Genomic DNA, 20,191 nt, shown 5'->3' on the forward strand with positions numbered 1-20,191 from the left:
GCCTTTGTAAACAGTCCCTCCCCAGCTTTCTTGGAGGTCCCTTTCAGGTACTGGAAAGCTGCTATAAGATCTCCTTGGAGCCTTCTCTTCTCCAGGCTGAACAAGCCAAACTCTCTCAGCCTGTCCTCATATGGAAGGTGCTCCAGCCCTTGGATCATCTTTGTAGCCCTCCTCTGGACTCGTTCCAACAGCTCCATATCCTTCTTATGTTGAGGATTCCAGAACTGGACATAGTACTCCAGATGAGGTCTCACAAGGGAGGAATAGAGCAGCAGAATCACCTCCCTTGCCCTGCTGGTCACGCTTCTTTTGGTGCAGCCCAGGATACAGTTGGCCTTCTGGGCAGCAAGCTCACATTGCCAACTCATGTCAAGCTTCACATCAACCAGCACCCTCAAGTCCTTCTCTGCAGGGCAGCTCTCAATCACGTCATCCCCTATCGTGTCCTGAAAACAGGGATTGCCTGGACCCAGTTGTAGGACCTTGCACTTGGCCTCGTTGAACCTCATGAGGTTCTCACAGGCCCATTTCTCCAGCCTGTCCAGGTCCCTCAGCTTGGTGTCATCTGTAAACTTGCTGAGGGTGCACTCAATCTCTCTGTCAATATCATTGATGAAGATATTAAACAGCACCGGTCCCAGTACGGACCCCTGAGGGACACCACTTGACACGGATCTCCATCTGGACTTTGAGCCATTGACCACTACTCTCTGAATACGACCATCCAACCAGTTTCTTATCCACCGTACCGTCCACCCATCAAATCCATCTCTCCAATTTAGAGAGGAGGATGTTGTGGGGGACCGTGTCAAAGGCTTTACAGGAGTCTAGATAGATCACATCCGTTGGTTTACCCGTGTCTATTGCTGCGGTTACCCCATCATAGAAAGCCACTAAGTTGGTCATACAGAATTTGCCCCTGGTGAAGCCATGCTGGCTGCCATTAATCACCTCCCTGTCCTCTATGTGCTTTAGCATAGCTTCTAGGAGGATCTGTTCCATGATCTTCCTGGGCACAGAGGTGAGGCTGACAGGTCGGTAGTTCCCAGGGTCGTCCTTTCTACCCTTTTTAAAAATGGGCACAATGTTCTCCTTCTTCCAGTCACCAGGGACTTATCCTGATTGCCATGACTTTTCAAATATACAAGCCCTGATACAATTTCCACTCCCACCAACACATACCTTTTACCTTGTGATAGCCTAAAAGGAGCAATACAATCAACCTGCCAGGCTTTTCAGAGTCCCTTTCCATCTCGTATATGAAGCGGAGGGTCCTGAAGCGGGTGTTTCTCAAATAAAATGCAGTAAAGACTGCATGTGGAAATTACGGTGGAGCACATTTCCCATGTCACTGGCCATCCTTTTTCCACTGTTGCTCATAGGAGTTCCTTAATCCCACTGTGACCTCTCCTAACATGCAACCATTCAAGCAAGAATTCCCATCTGCTTACCTCTTCTATTTCCATTCTCCCCATCAGACGGGTGAGGGAATCGACTTGATTGTTCAATACACATGCAGGATGGTCCCCTTTCTGGTGGGGAGCCACCCATCCTACCATTATATCATGGCGAGTGGCTTGGCAACCACATCTGCTAAGTCCCTCAGGACTCTGGGATGCATCTCATCAGGTCCCATAGACTTATATATGTTCAGGTTTCTCAGGTGGTCACAAACCTGATCCTCCTCTACAGTGGGAGGGGGTTTACCCCCCTGGTCACCATCTTGCTGTCCCATGACCCAGGAGAGGTGAGGGGAGCCGTTGTCAGTGAAGACTGAAGCAAAGAAGTTAAGTACCTCAACCTTCTTCTTGTCTGTTGATACATGGTCGCCATTTTCAGCCATCAGTGGGGGTACGTTCTCTTTAACCTTCCTTTTCTGATTGACATACCTGTAGTAGCCCTTCTTGTTGGTCTTCACCTCCCTTGCCAAGTTCAGCTCCAGTTGCGCCTTGGCCTTCCTGACCTCATCCCTACACAACTGGACAGTGTCCCTATACACTTCCTAGGTTACCCGTCACTGCTTGCACTACCTGTACAGTTCCCTCTTCTTCTTTAGTTTAACCAGCAGGTCTCGACTCAGCTATTCTGGTCTCTTCCCTTCCCTGCCTGATTTCCTACATATGAGGACTGAGCACCCTTGTGCCTCATGGAAAGCATCCTTAAACATTTGCCAACTCTGTTTTGCTCCCTTGTCTTGGAGGACCATGTCCCAGGGGGTCCTACTGAGTAAGTCCTTGAAGATCTGGAAGTCTGCTTTCCTGAAATTTAGGGTCCTGACTATACTCCTCACCTGTCCCATATCCCTCAGGACCTTGAACTCCACCAGCGCGTGATCACTGCAGCCCAGGCTGCCTTCAATCTTGACATCACTGATGAGCTCACTTGTGTTTGTAACCATCAGGTCCAGTATTGCATCCCCTTGGATGGGGGTCTCTGTCAGCTGGAGTAAGAGATTATCTTCAATGCACTCCAGGAGTCTCCTGGATTGCCTACAGTTTGCCGTGCTACTTTTCCAGCATATGTTAGGGCGGTTGAAGTCCCAGAGTAGGATGAGAGCTAAAACATAGAACTGACATGTAGTGGTAATTTGTTTTAGAAAAGCTTAGATGTTTGTTTAAACTGTCATTACTCTTTCCATAAACATATGAGTTATTTGAAGTGTCAAATATACCCAGTATCTATCAAAAAATTGTTGATTTTTTTTTCTGGTTTGTTTCCTTTTATGTATAATGTGTCTGACACATAGGACATCAGGGACTTGCTGGGCTACTTGCATAAACTGCTGGTAAGATTTCAAATAACATTTTGTGACTGGTAGCTCTAACAACTAGCGTCTTCTCTAGGTAAGACACAGAAGGGAACCTTTTAACATGCTAACCAGTGGGTTACACATTTCTTTTGGACAAAGAAACATTGATGTGTATACATGATGTGCACCATAGCTCTTTCAGTTTAGAATTGAAATTTATCTCTCCCAGCTGTTTCATCAGAAACTGGAGGGTTGTACTAGGTCTGGTTGGGGTGGAGTTAGCTGTCTTCATAGCAGCCCATATGGTGCTGTGTTTTGCATTTGTGACTAAAGCAGTGTTGGTAACACGCCACTGTTTTGGCTAGTGCTTGCACACCCTCAAGGTTTTCACTCTCCTCTCTGCCTCCTCCCCCCCAGCAAGTAGCCTGGGGTGGGCAAGAGGTTGATAGGAGACATAGCCAAGACAATGGACCCCAACTGACCAATATGATGTCACATTCAGCAATAAAAGTTCAGGGGGAATAGGAGGATGGTGTATGAGGTTCGTCTATAGATCCCAATGTGCAAAGACAAGACCACTAAATCAAGGTTTAATCAAATATGTTTTATTGTTCAAATAACCTATTGCACCTGGCTACATAAAAAAACTTATAAGCTTACTGACACGTGGATTGGTGTCAACCCACCAAGAAGGAGATGGAGCACAGTGCTTGGATGGTCAGGACCGATAGGAACTGCGCCTTCAGGGTGTACCCTGGTAAAAGGCGTGCATGTAGTCCTTCTCAACTCCTACCCACCCAGCCCAGCTCCTTTTATCTTCTTCTGGGGACTGGAAAAGGTTTAGCAGCATCACCTGCCCCTCTCGTGGCCAGCGCGTGAGCAGCTGAGTGCCAACTTGTTGTTTTTCCCACTCCAACAGCAATTATGACACTGTGCCCCATCTCCATAACAACTTCAAAAATATTTATACCACAATGCATACTTCTCGGAATTCATTCACACACATTCCCTCCTCTTAGCGTACACACACTGCCCTCTGGTGGTCTTCCTCGGGGGCCTTTAGATGAAGGTTCTGAGTCTTGCTTGATGTTGAACTTTTCACCTTTCCTGGCTACACATGTTCTTTGGGCTCTGCTTCACGGTCTCATAAACATCATCCAGTTCCAATCACTTCTCTTCCTCTTTTATCTGGTTCCCTTCCTGTTATCTGCTTAGTTGGGTACAGTCACATACTTTCTCACCGCAAGCTGGCTAAGAGTTATTGCTTAAGCTAATTCACTTCTTTATTCTGAACTTATTTAACATAAAATTTGAGTGTACAGTACTTTAAATATATATATATCATTTGTCTATATCATGTCCCACAATGGACCATTATTTATTATCTCTGAGACAAGATGGGGAGACATTCATGATTATGGCATTTGTCTTCCCAAGCAACCATTAAGTGTGATGGTCGCTTGCTTTCCAGGAAGTGGCTGGACATCTGCCTGCTGATGAGAAGTAATGAATTGATTCCTTTTTTTTACTTGCTTGCGTGAACAGCTTTTGCTTTCCTTATTCAGCTATCATTATCTCAATCCACGAGTCATCTTGCCTTCTTTCTATTTCATTCTTATCCCGCAGGGGAGGTAAATGAGTGGCAGGGTAGGTGTTTGGCTGCTGACCAGGGTCAACCCACCACAGGGGTTCAGTGCTGGAAGTGCAGACTACTGTAGCTTGGGGTAAGTAGCTAAGGATTTTGTAGGAGGGTGTTGCAAGGAAAGCAGCCGTAGTCAAGACCACACCCAATGTGAGTTTAGAATCTTGCTCAGTTTATTGCGAACCCGCCACCAACTTTTATACACCGCGTTACAGTCTACGCGTAAAGTGCTTATTGGTCTGTGTCCACTACTCACACACTGATTGGTCAGCAGTTACTACGTACTACGTGCCTATTGGTAGTGATTGCCAAGCATGCTCTGTTCTTGTTCCGCCTTGCGTTCAGCTGTACTACTTACTACATTACCCACCTTGCCTTGCTACAAACCAACTTCCTCTAAATGTCAAGGTTATTCTGAGATTGAGGCCCTGCCAAAATATCAAGCCTTAAAGAGCCAGCGTCCTGATGCCCTTTTCTTCTTAACCAATCCTCTACAATTCCCCCTTTTTGTTTTTTTTGCACTATCAACACTTGATTTAACCACTTTCCTGCTGCTCCTTATCAACTATGTAACAAGCAAGGTACAATTAACAATTATTACAACCAGTATCATTCCTTTAACCGTCTCCGAGGGCCATTCAAAGAGTTCCAGGTTTCTAAGCCATTTATCCAGTCCCAGGTTATTACTAATTCGAAATTTTTTCAAATACCTTCTCATCTGGTCAGATATCACCCAGACGTTAGTCTTTGGTTGCGATGGAATCTATGCAGCAATACCATAGATTACTGTTAGCATCTAAACTCCTCTAATCATGCTCATTGTTCTCATTCTCTTCCTGATTCGTAGCAGAGCTAGTCCTTTCCGCTGTACTAATGCGGGTCCATTTACTGGGCACCCACAAGGGTCCTGTCGGAGTAAGAACACACATATATCCTCGTCCGTTAAATAATACATCACTTGGTCCCTCCCAGATTCCTGACTTGGGATTTCTGTAATAGACTGACATAGTTGACGAAGTTTGTCCTGCTTGTGCCTGAGTATAATGTATAATTACTGGTGGCTCCTTACTCTCCCCAAACAAGCATAAATGATTTAAAACAAACAAGGTTTTGTTTAAACGCTCCTTGGGGTCTAGAATGTCTTTAAATTTATTCAGATAATCTTTCAGTGTACGATGTGCCCGTTCAATAATACCTTGCCCTGTGGGATTATTTGGGATCCCTGTCTTGTGCTGAACTCCCCACGTGTTCAAAAACTGCTCTACTACTTTGCTGACATACGCTGGTCCATTATCTGTTTTAATAGTTTCAGGGACACCCATTATAGCAAAACAAGATGTCAAATGTCGGCAAACATGAAGAGCCTTTTCGCCAGGCTGAGCGGTTGCCCATACCATTCTAGAATAAGTATCTATAGACACATGCACATATTTTAACCTTCCAAACTCCGGTACATGAGTAACATCCATCTGCCATAATTCTAATGCTTTTAACCCACGGGGGTTGACCCCAATCCCTAATCCCGGACCATGATGACTGCATTGCGGACAGCTTCTAACTATTCCCTGAGCATCAGTGATTGAAAGTTTAAACTGTTGTTGCAAGCCTCGTGCATTTTGATGAAACTGTTCATGTGCCATTCTAGCTAACTCAAACTGATTAAGAGGAGCCCTTGGCTGACCAATCGTTACCAACTGATCTGCCCGATCATTCCCCAGGCCCAAACCATGTTGCCACTTATGGCTTCTTATATGAATGACGCAATATGGAGCAGTTCGTAATATCAGTGCTTGTCGTAACTGCTGAAACAGATCAAACAATCGTCTATTAGAAATATCTCGTAAGAAAGCGTCCTCTATTCGTTGGACAACTCCAGCCACATACAATGAGTCCGTGACCACGTTTACTGGATGATGTAACCACCGTTTCATGGCCCAACAAACAGCAGTTAGTTCTAATGTCTGCAAGGTGTCGCCCGATTCCGCGTTGAGTATCTGGTGAGACCAATGTCCATTATGTTCCCAAGTAACTGCTGCTCGGCGAGATCGTTTACCAGCATCAGTAAAGACCGTCAATGCCCCTTGTATGGGTTTTTCCTTGGAGCGAGGAATAGAGATCCATTGATAATTCCTTAGAAGGTGTCCAATCTTTTCCACTGGCATTTCTGTAGATACATGTCCACTATACCCCAGCAATGCAAGTTGTAAAGGTATAGAATGTCGCATGCACCATTCCCAGTCGGCCACTGTCATTGGAATGTGGATGCTGTCGGGCTCATTTCCACTTAATGCCAATGTTCGTGATCGTCCCTTTCTGATTACTTCTCCGACAGCCACAAGTTGTGGTTGAATATTTGTCCTTGGTTGACTGGACAGAAATACCCACTCCAAAATCTGGAGGGAATTTCCCCCTTTTTGTTTTTGCCAATGTGCAATGATAGCACATACAGACAAGTGTAAAGACACGATGATCAGTCGCAATGGCTCATCTAAAAGACGTCGAGAAGCCCAACGCGAGCTAATCAATTGTCCCAAGTGGGTGATGCATTGTTTCTGGTTTTCTGTAAGTCGTAGGCACTTGGATGCATCAGTCCCACGCAGCAGTGGCAAAAGTGGTGCAATATCATCGTTAGTGTGGCAAAATATCCACTCAATAATTTGTAATGAATCTTTTGAATTTTCCTCTATCATTGCCTCAATTATCCCTAAAGGTTGTCTGCACTAGGACTCAGCAGTTGCTGATGAGGGACACCGGAATGCAGAGTGTTCTCACAAATTGGCATTCCCCTAGAGAGATAACATCGTTAACTCCCCTGGTCTTTTTCAAAGCTGAAAGAAAAAAAAAACTTAGAAAGGAAGGAGAAGGGGGGGCACTCACACACATACAGCTGCATGTTTTGCTAGGCATTTTAAAACTTTTCCTGCTGAAGCCTTTCATTCCAAAGATCCCCAGGTAAATCTACCTGTTTGCCGGCTTAGTGGACATTTGAGATTGAAAGGTCCCAGAGATATATTTTCAAGATTAATCAAAACCAATTTCTAAGTCTTACAAACGTTTGAAGCGCTTCAAACACACACACATATGCACACGACCACTCACTTCTCAGCTAACCGAATACATTCATACAATGTTGGTTATCACTATTGGATCCACAATTTTTCCATGCTACGAATATTTAAACTACACATGGTACTGGAAACATACAACACTTAAAATACGTAGATGCATTATATAATAAGGCTTATATCGATTGTCTAACAAATATTTCACTTATGGTAGTCTTTTGTAGTTTCTGTATTGATAGAATCACGGACTGGTCAGTTGAACCACAGCCTCTGTCTCTTCATGGGGTGCAATTGCTGAAAAACAAATCAGATGAGTGATTCTAGTGCCCTTTGATATAAAGCCAGGAGGAACAGGCATCCAAACTATTACTTGCATCACTCTCGTAAAGTCAGCATCAGTCAATTCTGGTAAAATAAACAATCTTTGTAACAGGTGATGATGCAATTAACAGTAAGTCCATCTTTGCATTCTTTAAGGCTAATTGTTTAAGCAACACTTATCTAGCGGTGATATTGTCTGCCTGCTTATTTAAGGCCTCTTGTAGTTTGTCTAGAAAAGTCATGTGAATAACGCCATTTTCCAGATTTCTTTTTTTTTTTTATCACAAATACAGGTGCGTTCCAAGGACTATTAAATGGGACTGTATGCCCGTGATCTATTTGCTCTTCCACTAAATTTTGCAATGTACACAATTTTTTCAGTCGTTTTGTAGGGACTAAGCCAAATATATTTCAGGGATTCTTATAGACTCAAATCCTTGTGATCCATGCTCTACAGAGTCAGCTTGGAACACAGCTGCTTTGAACAAACTTAAATACACTATCCGGCTATCTGTTGGTATTAATACTAGTGGAAATGGTGTTCATAACACTAGTGGAGACAGCATCCATACCCTTGCTTGAATTATTCCAGTACAGCCTGCATCAATGACCCCAGGTAAAACAAAGATTCCCAATCGAGTTATTGACAATCATTATAATTACAAGTTAGTAAAGCCACCCTCCAATGGTCCTTTTATGTTCAGGAGTATTGTGTGAAGTGCAGACGATTGCAGCACTACTGCGATAGTGGTGATCACGTCTATCTCTGTGCTGCATCTGGTTCTTGCTCTGAGGTGAGAGCTACTGCTTGCTGCGGAGGCATCTGTGTTGGTACGTGCCTCTGAACCATGCTTTGCTCCTGGTTTTCTGACAATACTGTCCCGTTCTTATCCCATTTTGATTTACACCAACTGGTAAAATGTTTGTACTTTCCACACCAAGGGCAGATTTTAGGCCCTCTATCCTGGCACTGCGTGTGGCAGTGTCTTTTAAAATGTCTCTCTTTGCCGCGTCTCTGACAGAACATATTTCTGTCCCAGATTACAGTCAGGGCAGCAGCTACGAGCTGTGCTTAATAGGTAAATGATCCCAGCTGTTATTGTAGGAGTTTTCAGACCGCACCATATCTTTCCATATTCGTCATTAGGATTTTTTGTCAGTGATTGCAAAATTAAGGCTTCTGTAACTGCTCGGTTGTCTTACTTGCTTGTCAAGCACATCCTTCAATCTATCTATAAACACCATATACGGGTCATGCCTGTTTCAACTTTCTAACATCCGGTATCTTTGTAAGTGTTTGATAAACCAAAAAGCCGCATCTGTTGTAAAATTGCATTATTTAAGCTGTCTTGACTCTTGAACTGCTACCAACGTTGTTTAATTGAGCCATTTCTTATCGTATCTGTTAACAGTCCCTTCTGCAATGCTGAAACTGCTTTAGTTTTGCAGCAGCAGGCAGCCCCCCCTCAGCCCAGGGCAGAGGCCCCCCTACGGCGAACCGTTCCGCGGGAGCTGGAGGGGTGGGGGAGCGGACCTCGGACAGGTGGCTTGGTTCTCTTCTTACAGTTTTTGGAATCTCCTTTATCGCTTCGTCACTAATTGGTTCCCAGCGCAGACTGCCATGCCACGCACAGATCAAAGCTTGCAATATTTCAACTTCTCCCTGCTGCTGTGCCTCCCTCCTGGCTTGCACCCGTTGGTCTGAGGGACAGTGAGGGGGTGAATCGGGCTTCTTGTTGGTGTCTATCGGACCCGGATCAAAGGGATTGTCAGCCCTCCCGTCGGGGGGTGCAGAGGCAAGTGCAGCCAGTTTAGGGAGGTGGGAGGTTAGTACAGTTGTTGACGATCCTGCACTCAGCTTGAAATTATCGCTCTGCTTTTTAGAGCCGACATGCACCTTTAATGCTTCAAAAACTTTCTGCCAGGGAGCCCCCAGCTTTTTCACTCCTTTTTTTTCCTCTATCGTAGCATCCCACAATTGATTGCCCACGTTCCGCCATTCCACGTCAAAATAAATCTTTGGGTCTTTAAAACAACCCCGTTTAAGTCCCCAGTCACAAAGCTCAAAAAGCTTCTTCGTGCTCACGCTAGCCTCTCTCTTAGAGAGAATATCAACCAAAAGCGTGAGTGCCACATCTCGACCCATCTGCGCGGTCTTACTGGTGCGAGGCTCTTCCCAGTGCACTCGGTCGAAGAGCACCAGCTGTCTGCTTCCCAGCAGCAGATGCCTACTCGCTCTGCTCTCCCCTTCTCCGTCTGCTCCCCGTTTTTAGCAGATTTCACAGAATCACAGAATCACAGAATAACCAGGTTGGAAGAGACCCACCGGATCATCGAGTCCAACCGTTCCTACCAAACACTAAACCATATCCCTCAGCACCTCGTCCACCCGTGCCTTAAACACCTCCAGGGAAGGTGACTCAACCACCTCCCTGGGCAGCCTGTTCCAGGGCCTAATGACCCTTTCTGTAAAGAATTTTTTCCTAACGTCCAACCTAAACCTCCCCTGGCGGAGCTTGAGGCCATTCCCTCTTGTCCTGTCCCCTGTCACTTGGGAGAAGAGGCCAGCACCCTCCTCTCTACAACGTCCTTTCAGGTAGTTGTAGAGAGCAATGAGGTCACCCCTCAGCCTCCTCTTCTCCAGGCTAAACAACCCCAGCTCTCTTAGCCATTCCTCATAAGGCCTGTTCTCCAGCCCCTTCACCAGCTTTGTTGCTCTTCTCTGGACTCTCTCCAGAGCCTCAACATCCTTCTTGTGGTGAGGGGCCCAGAAGTGAACACAGCACTCGAGGAGCGGTCTCACCAGTGCCGAGTACAGAGGGAGAATAACCTCCTTGGACCTGCTGGTCACGCCATTTCTGATACAAGCCAAGATGCCATTGGCCTTCTTGGCCACCTGGGCACACTGCTGGCTCATATTCAGTCGGCTGTCAACCAACACACCCAGGTCCCTCTCCTCCAGGCAGCTTTCTAGACAGACTTCTCCTAGTCTGTAGCACTGCATAGGGTTGTTGTGCCCCAAGTGCAGGACCCGGCATTTGGCCTTGTTAAACCTCATGCCGTTGGACTCAGCCCAGCGGTCCAGCCTGTCCAGACCCCTTTGCAGAGCTTCTCTACCCTCCAGCAGATCAACACTTCCACCCAGCTTAGTGTCGTCTGCAAACTTGCTAAGGGTGCACTCGATGCCTTCATCCAGGTCATTGATGAAGACATTGAACAGGGCTGGACCCAGCACCGAGCCCTGGGGAACCCCACTTGTCACTGGCCTCCAGCTGGATTTCACACCATTTACCACCACTCTCTGGGCCCGGCCATCCAACCAGTTTTCCACCCAGGAGAGTGTGCGCCTGTCCAGGCCAGAGGCTGACAGTTTCTCAAGCAGAATGCTGTGAGAAACTGTGTCAAAGGCTTTACTGAAGTCCAGGAAGACCACATCCACAGCCTTTCCCTCATCCAGCAGCCGAGTCACTTTGTCATAGAAGGCGATCAAGTTAGTCTGGCAAGACCTGCCTTTTGTGAACCCATGTTGACTGGGCCTGATCACATGGTTCTCTTGCATGTGCTTCATGATGGCACTGAAGATCACCTGTTCCATGACTTTCTCTGGCACTGAGGTCAGACTGACAGGCCTGTAGTTTCCTGGGTCCTCCCTGCGACCCTTCTTGTAGATGGGCACAACATCAGCCAGCCTCCAGTCCAGGGGGACTTCCCCAGTCTTCCAGGACTGTTGGAAGATGATGGAAAGGGGTTTGGCCAGCACATCCGCCAGCTCCTTCAGTACCCTTGGGTGAATCCCGTCCGGCCCCATAGACTTGTGGCTGTCTAGTTGGGCTAGCAAGGCTCTCACCACCTCCTCTTGGATCACGGGAGCCTCATCACGGGAGAAAGTCATCCCCGTGGTCCGGAAAAAAAGCCGACAGGGGAGAAAGCCAGCTTGGTTGAATAGAGAGATCTTGAGGGATATCAAGAAGAAAAGAAATGTTTATGGCCTCTGGAAGAAGGGACAGGCCTCTTGGGTGGACTACAGGAGGGAAGTGAGATTGTGTAGGGAAAAAATCAGAAGGGCTAAGGCTCAGCTAGAAATTGAATTGGCCAAGTCAGTGAAAGATAACAAAAAATCTTTCTACAAATATATAAATAATAAAAGGCGGACTAGGGAGACCATACAGTCCCTATTGGACACAGAAGGAACAACAGTAACAGGGGATGAGGAAAAGGCTGAGGTACTTAATGCCTTCTTTGCCTCAGTCTTTAGTCGTAAGGAGGGTCGTTCCGTCTGTGTACAAACCCAGGAGCTAGAGGAGCATAATGAGGCTCCCGTGATCCAAGAGGCGGTGGTCAGAGCCTTGCTAGCCCAACTGGACAGTTACAAGTCTATGGGGCCGGATGGGATTCACCCTAGGGTACTGAAGGAGCTGGCGGATGTGCTGGCCAAACCCCTTTCCATCATCTTCCAACAGTCCTGGAAGACTGGGGAAGTCCCACTGGACTGGAGGCTGGCTGATGTTGTGCCCATCTACAAAAAGGGCCGCAGGGAGGACCCAGGAAACTACAGGCCTGTCAGTCTGACCTCAGTGCCAGGGAAAGTCATGGAACAGGTGATCTTGAGTGCTATCATGAAGCACATGCAAGAGAACCGGGTGATCAGGCCCAGTCAACATGGGTTCACAAAAGGCAGGTCTTGCCAGACTAACCTGATCGCCTTCTATGACAAAGTGACTCGGCTGCTGGATGAGGGAAAGGCTGTAGATGTGGTCTTCCTGGACTTCAGTAAAGCCTTTGACACAGTTTCTCCCAGCATTCTGCTTGAGAAACTGTCAGCCTCTGGCCTGGAGAGGCGCACACTCTCCTGGGTGGAAAGCTGGTTGGATGGCCGGGCCCAGAGAGTGGTGGTAAATGGTGTGAAATCCAGCTGGAGGCCAGTGACAAGTGGGGTTCCCCAGGGCTCAGTGCTGGGTCCAGCCCTGTTCAATGTCTTCATCAATGATCTGGATGAAGGCATCGAGTGCACCCTTAGCAAGTTTGCGGACGACACTAAGCTGGGTGGAAGTGTCGATCTGCTGGAGGGTCGGGAGGCTCTGCAAAGGGATCTGAACAGGCTGGACCGCTGGGCAGAGTCCAATGGCATGAGGTTTAACAAGGCCAAATGCCGGGTCCTGCACTTGGGGCACAACAACCCTATGCAGTGCTACAGACTGGGAGAAGTCTGTCTAGGAAGCTGCCTGGAGGAGAGGGACCTAGGGGTGTTGGTTGACAGCCGACTGAATATGAGCCAGCAGTGTGCCCAGGTGGCCAAGAAGGCCAATGGCATCTTGGCTTGTATCAGAAACGGCGTGACCAGCAGGTCCAGGGAGGTTATCCTCCCTCTGTACTCGGCACTGGTGAGACCGCTCCTCGAATACTGTGTTCACTTCTGGGCCCCTCACCACAAGAAGGATGTTGAGGCTCTGAAGAGAGTCCAGAGAAGAGCAACAAAGCTGGTGAAAGGGCTGGAGAACAGGCCTTATGAGGAACGGCTGAGAGAGCTGGGGGTGTTTAGCCTGGAGAAGAGGAGGCTGAGGGGTGACCTCATTGCTCTCTACAACTACCTGAAAGGAGGTTGTAGAGAGGAGGGTGCTGGCCTCTTCTCCCAAGTGACAGGGGACAGGACAAGAGGGAATGGCCTCAAGCTCCGCCAGGGGAGGTTTAGGCTAGACGTTAGGAAAAAATTCTTTACAGAAAGGGTTATTGGGCACTGGAACAGGCTGCCCAGGGAGGTGGTTGAGTCACCTTCCCTGGAGGTGTTTAAGGCACGGGTGGAGGAGGTGCTGAGGGGCATGGTTTAGTGTTTGGTAGGAACGGTTGGACTCGGTGATCCGGTGGGTCTCTTCCAACCTGGTTATTCTGTGATTCTGTGATTCTGTGATTCATTATGCTCCTCTAGCTCCTGGGTTAGTACACAGACGGAACGACCCTCCTTACAACTAAAGACTGAGGCAAAGAAGGCATTAAGTACCTCAGCCTTTTCCTCATCCTCTGTCGCTGTTGTTCCTTCTGTGTCCAATAGGGACTGTATGGTCTCCCTAGTCCTCCTTTTATTATTTATATATTTGTAGAAATCTTTGTAGAAAGACTTTTTGTTATCTTTCACAGACTTGGCCAATCCAATTTCTAGCTGAGCCTTAGCCCTCCTGATTTTTTCCCTACACAATCTCACTTCCCTCTCACTTCCCTCCTGTAGCTTCTTAAAATATTAAAAGAATGCCCTTCTTGTGTATATAATTCTAAGATAAAACTGCTCTGAAATAGGCTGCGAGGGCTGATGTGAATGAGAGAAAGGGACATCTTATGTGTCTTGACTTTGCTGTGAACGAACTGGTGCTATCTGTCAGATGTGCTGTGGGGCACAGAGCATATTTGTGACTGCTACTTGCACAGAATGTATGTGACATAGCAGGGCCCCAAAGCTCAATTTCCTGGTCACCCTAATTCTTGAACTTGTTTTTAAGAAGATGTCCTCTCTCTGGTCTACCCTGCTCCATTAGTGGAGGCAGTAGGACAAGCCCTAGTTGGCGAGGCCAATGCCCTGTTGGCCCCCAGGGAGCTGTTGGCCCTCACAGTGCCCTAAAATTATTGATCAGCCTCATCCAGACTTCATTTTGCTATGGCACACTGTATTGGTTTTATGTGACAAAGTGTGTGTTTGGGGGGTGGTGATGGGATTGCCTCTGTGAGAAGGCCAGGGGCTGCCCCATGCCAGACACACATGGTTCCAGCTGGTTTGGCAATGGACCTACCACTGGCCAAAGCTGAGCCAATCAGCAAAGCTGGTGGTACCTCTGTGAAAACATATTTAAGAAAGGGCAAAATGCTGCATGGCAACGTGAGGAGTGATGGGGGAAAAAAATATGAGAAACAATCCTGCAAACACCACAGTCAGAGAAGAAGGAGAGGGAGGAGGTACTCCAGGCACTGGAGCAGAGATTCCCCCCTGGAAGAGACCATGGTGGAACATGTATTCCCTACAGCCTATGGAGGACCCCATGCCAGAGCAGGTGGATATTCTCTGAAGGAAACTGCAGCCTGTGGACAGGCTATGTTGTAGTAGGCTCTCTTGACAGTAACTTCAGCCCGTGGAGAGGGGCCCACATTGGAACAAGGGGAAAGTGTGAGGAGGAAGGCATGGCAGAGAGGAACTGCTACAGAATACACTAGTAAGCTCTTCAGCTAATAGAAAGTTTTCTGAAAGCTTAGGATGTTATCGCTGTGTCACGGTTTAGCCCTGTGGTGCAGTCCCGAATGAGCTATCTGAGCGAGTTAGGTGGGTAAATGTTCTGGAGTGGTTTGGAGGTATCTGATTCAGTTCGGTTCATCCCAATTCACTGCCCAACATTGAATGCCAAAAAAACAGTCATGGTTTAGCCCTGGTCTGGTCAATTTCGGCAGCTAAAACCAAGCAATTGGGCTCCCAGTTCCCTCCCCCCACACCCCCAGGGAAAAGGGAAATGAGAGGAAAAGACTTGCAGTTTTGAAACTAAAATGACTTTAATGAAATAATAATAATAACAATATACAAATATATGAAATTGCACCCACACCACTTGATGACTGTCACCACAGATACTGTAGAGCAGGCACAGGGAAGGATCAGTGGCAGGAGAGAGCTGGGCTCAGGAACTGGATTCAGGAATACATGGTTCTGGGATCAAAGGCAAACAGGCAGATGAGGTCCTCACTGGATGTCGACCATTGAACAAGAGAGTGAGACCCTCATGGTCTCTCAGTTTGACACTGAATGTGACGTATATGGGATGGAATACATTGTTGGTCAGTTTGGGATCATCTGTCCTGTCTGCTCCTCCCTGCAGATGTGACCCTTTTTCGCCCCTTTCACTTACTGCTCCACCAGCTCAAGGATGTCCTTGGTTTCTATAGGAATAAGTATAAGAAACAGCCTTTCTGCATAGCAGTGCCCCGTATTATCACTGCTAGAGAGAAACACTGTCTGAAAAACATGCAGTTAACTTTCAGAAAATGAAGTTACTTAGAGGAGGCTTAGCTGAAGTTAGAAAACTAATTCTACTTTAGCTTAAACCAGAACACGCTGTCATAACATCCATCATCATGCAGCAGAAACTGAAGAGGGTGGGGGCTTTTGTCTTCCTAGGTGGCTGTTGTTCAGAGACTGGCTGAGCGTTGGTCTGCTTGTGGGAGGTGGTGAGTGATTGTTTTTGCATGGCTTGTTTTGGTTTTTTCTTTCTTTTTCAACTGCCGTCATCTCAACTCACATGTTTTCTTGCTTTTGCTCTTCCTATTCTCTCCCCCATCCTTCTCTGGGGTTGAGGGAAGTGAGCAAGTGGCTGTGTGGGTGCTTAGCTGCTGGCCAGGGTCAACTTACCCCACATTCACCCCAGCAACTTCTGTCACTTTTATTTATATGCTCTATTTGGAATCCCACCACTGTTGGACCTGTGCTGATTTTAAGACTTTATGATACCGTTCCACAATAGTGGAGGAAGAGGAAGAAATACCAAATATTTATTCCACAGAGATAGCACAATTACATATTTGAAGGAGGCATGCTTTTCAGTTTCTTCTTTTAATTTCTTACTCTTCCACCAATCTGCACATTCCCCCGCTCCTCCAGTGCATCACCAGTGAAAATGCAGATTTGCTCTAGATCAAAATCATCATGCATTATAAGGGACATTTCCTATAAGCAAAAGATAAGGACATTGGATTGACAGCTCTAAAATTCTGACCAAGATTTTTAAAATGAGAATTGCCTTAGTTCGTGGGGATGGAGCTTAAGAAATAACAAGAGAGAATTGCTGCATTTCTTTCCTTCAGTAAAGGATTCCTCCTCAAGGGATGGAGTTTTGGAAGGCTTTTTTTCCTAGCAAAATTGTTATTACTATTAAGCATGTTAAAAGTATTGCATGGGACCACAGAACAGCTGGGAAAACCTTTTCTTCCCTTAATTCACTTATCCATCCTTTCTGGATGTCTTTACAGAACTTAGAGATCACACAAACTTAATGACTTCCTTTCTTGTCCCTGTTTTTTTTTTTTTTTTTTATTATCAGTGCCACCTATGAGGAATGTCTTACCTAGCTAAATGTATCAGCTTTAATATTATTTTGCACAGTCGTTGCAGGCACTCAGCAGGTGACTATTGCATCATTCTTAATCTAACTACATTTTTATTAGTATTATTCTCAGAATTTGGTGCAATTTTGTGAGAGAACTTTAACTAGGTACAATTACTAATATCACAATACTATTTCAGTCTATGCAAAAGCAGAGAGGGACTTGGCAGAGGATCAAATATGTGACCTTACCTTTAACTTTACAGAATCCAGTATTTGAATAATTTTGACCCATTAAGCCCAGTGAGACAGCATTACATCTAAATATAAGATCATGCCTTCTAAAGTTGGCAGTGTGCAAGTTGAAGATGTTAGCAGCACTTTTCATCTCCACAAATTATATGTGATTTCTGATTCATGTAGCAATTGATTCTAAATAATTAAATCTTACTTACCCATATTTGGAAAATAAATATTTTTCAATTGATACTTTATCATCAGTGTTTTAATTTTACCATCGAAACATAGTTACCATGGATTTACACTGTCATTGTTGTAGTTGGAAAAGTCATTCTAGCTTGTTTAATAACATGATCCCTTATTAAACTGTAAAACATGAAAGGTGGACTTTCCTTTTATCAGATGATAGATGTATGGTGTGTATAGTTGCTTTCAAATCTTAAATGCACTGCATATAAGGTTCTTACACCTATAGTCAATAGCTCTCCCAGTTCAAAACATGTGTGAAGCATAAGGTTGCTTCATTGTCTGTGTTTATTGGGGGCTTTTAAATTTGTTTCTACAGTTCTGATTCTCTGAAAGACTCAACAAATTCTACAGAACATTGAAATTCCATGTCACAAGAGTCTATCTGCTTGTTGTTGTCAACATCATACCTAAATCATACCTAAAGCCCTTTGGACACATTCATATCACATGCTAATGTCAATTTATGTTGTGGCCCCATTTGTAGAAATCATATCTCTGAGAAGTTTGCAAAATTCATATATTTACAGAATAAATTGAAACAAGAGAAGAGATGAAAGCTAAAATCCAGTTTTATGTCGCCTGTAGTGCCACATTCTATTTGATACGCACTTAATTGTATTTGAGTGCGGTTTTTTTCAGTTCATGAGATGGCTTGCTCAGGGAATAAGTTTGGGACAAAGGAATGGGACTGTGGCTGAAGGAACAGCATCTCACTTCTCTCTTCCTAGCTAGGTTGATTTGCAGCACCTCTTCTCCCAAGTGACAGGGGACAGGACAAGAGGAAATAGCCTCAAGCTCTGCCAGGGGAGGTTTAGGCTGGACGTTAGGAAAAATTTTTCACAGAAAGGGTCATTGGGCACTGGAACAGGCTGCCCAGGGAGGTGGTTGAGTCACCTTCCCTGGAGGTGTTTAAGGCACGGGTGGATGAGGTGCTGAGGGGCATGGTTTAGTGGTTGATAGGAATGGTTGGACTCGATGATCCGGTGGGTCTCTTCCAACCTGGTTATTCTATGATTCTATGATTCTACCCTTCCCCTCCCCTCCCTTACCCCTTACCCCTTTTGACATATTGTCCTGCATATAACAGGATTGTCTTCACCCTCTTCCCGAGTACAGAGGTTTTAGGGCACTTACTTTTATGATGGCTAACAGATGATGGAAGACAGGGAAGAATTATGCTGCTCTTCAACTGTTGTCAAAGTAGGTAGGTATTAAAGCAGTCTGTGCTTCAAGCTGGCTCTGGTTTGATACATACAGCAAACGAACAACTATTTGAAGTTATATCCCTTTCATGTGTGACTAATGGGTACAATGGTGGGGAAGGCAGGCAAATATGGGGAAAAATGAGATATTTCCATTTATATGTGAAAAAGGGAAGAGAGGAGAAGAGAGGAAAGTCTCAGAAAGATATAGATGATTTCTTGCTAGCCTCTGTGTAAGAAAGACAACTGAGGGAATGGAACAAAGCTGTCTGTCTTCCCTGCTAGTTCGCCTACAAGCTCAGGACAAAGGACCTCATCCAAACCCTTCCGAGGTCAGTATTGACTCCTGTAGTTTTAATTTTTTGGTTTTGGTTGGGATGGTGGAGGGTGGGGACTGAAACAAAGTCCAGTTTTTGTGGGTCACCAGGGTCCAAGGCACCTCATTCTCAGTGGTGTCTGCTGTAGGAACATGGTTCTGAAACCACCTATCTATCTCCATCTTGACTCCCATAATACTGTGCAGCCTTTTAACTGTTTCCTGCAGTTCAGTCACTTGATGCAACAGATCATCAACCTGTGCACATCTTTTGCAGGTACTTGCCTTTCCACTGGGAGAAAGGTCTGAGCACTCACTGCAACCTACTGCCTGTACTGGTCTCCTTCCTTACCAGTTCCATCTTGGTGGAAACATCCGACATCTCAGGGGCTTTCTCTGTAGAAACACTGGTTTTAACTCTGAGGTGAGGGTCCACCATTTTGTCAGAGACCTAGAACGCTTCCCTGGGCTGTAGACCTACAAGCGAGTTGCAGAGCCCTCCCTGTGTGCCCTTCTACACAAACTGCTACACAAACTGCCATGCCTCGCCCTTGATAACACACTATGCCCTGTTTGCCCACCCTGGTCACTGGCATTCCCTAGGGCCGTTTAAATATCCCACAGTTACTCCTGACAGTGCCCAAGCCATGTCAGCCTCACTTGTGAGAGCTGTCAGCTCCTGGTGGGTATCTCTGTTCTTCCTCGTGTTTCCGTGGCTCTGGGAACCCACCTGTCCACCTCAATGTAGCACTCAGTCCCAGAACTTACCATTGCTGCTGCTGTCACTATTTGTCTTGCTGACCGAGTCGACATTCTCCAAAATACATTTTACAAAGTAACTTTTTGCACAGTAACTAGGCCCTGCTAGAATAGCAGAAAATGGGTGCTTCCAGTGAATGCCCATGATCAAAAATCATAGAGGAGGCTTTTAAAATTTTTAGTCAGTATTCATGTCATAGACCACCTTCTGCATATTCAGGGGTTCCTGGTTTCTGTTGTCCACTTCTGTTTGTTCCTGGTAATAGAACACTTCTCTGTCCTGATCTTTTTTAAGGTTGTCACTGTCTGGATTTATGCTGTAATCAAACGTGAGATCCCTCAGGGCCTCAACATTGGTCTTTTCTCTGTTTGATGCATTTAGAATTATGCCTTTAACCTATAAAAAACACTTTCCTTCAAACTGCACGTAACTGTAGGATTTGGGGCCTGATGGCACAAACTCAGTAATATTCTCATCTGATAGCAAGTTGCTTGTCAGCTTGCCTAAAGAGTCCCTGAGCGGGTGGATTTCAATCCCATGGATGATTCATGAATATCACAGAGTCTGTGTCATGATAAA

General features: G+C 45.8%; 1 protein-coding gene across 1 annotated transcript in view; it reads left to right on the forward strand.

The window, feature by feature from the left end:
- Window positions 1–20,191, forward strand: part of LOC138733789 (macrophage immunometabolism regulator-like) — a gene marked incomplete at its 5' end in the record, with an annotated part of 36,141 nt that overhangs the window by 863 nt on the left and 15,087 nt on the right. The window lies entirely within an intron of this gene.

Source organism: Phaenicophaeus curvirostris, assembly GCF_032191515.1.
Source record: "Phaenicophaeus curvirostris isolate KB17595 chromosome W unlocalized genomic scaffold, BPBGC_Pcur_1.0 scaffold_34, whole genome shotgun sequence".
Taxonomy (NCBI): Eukaryota; Metazoa; Chordata; class Aves; order Cuculiformes; family Cuculidae; genus Phaenicophaeus; species Phaenicophaeus curvirostris.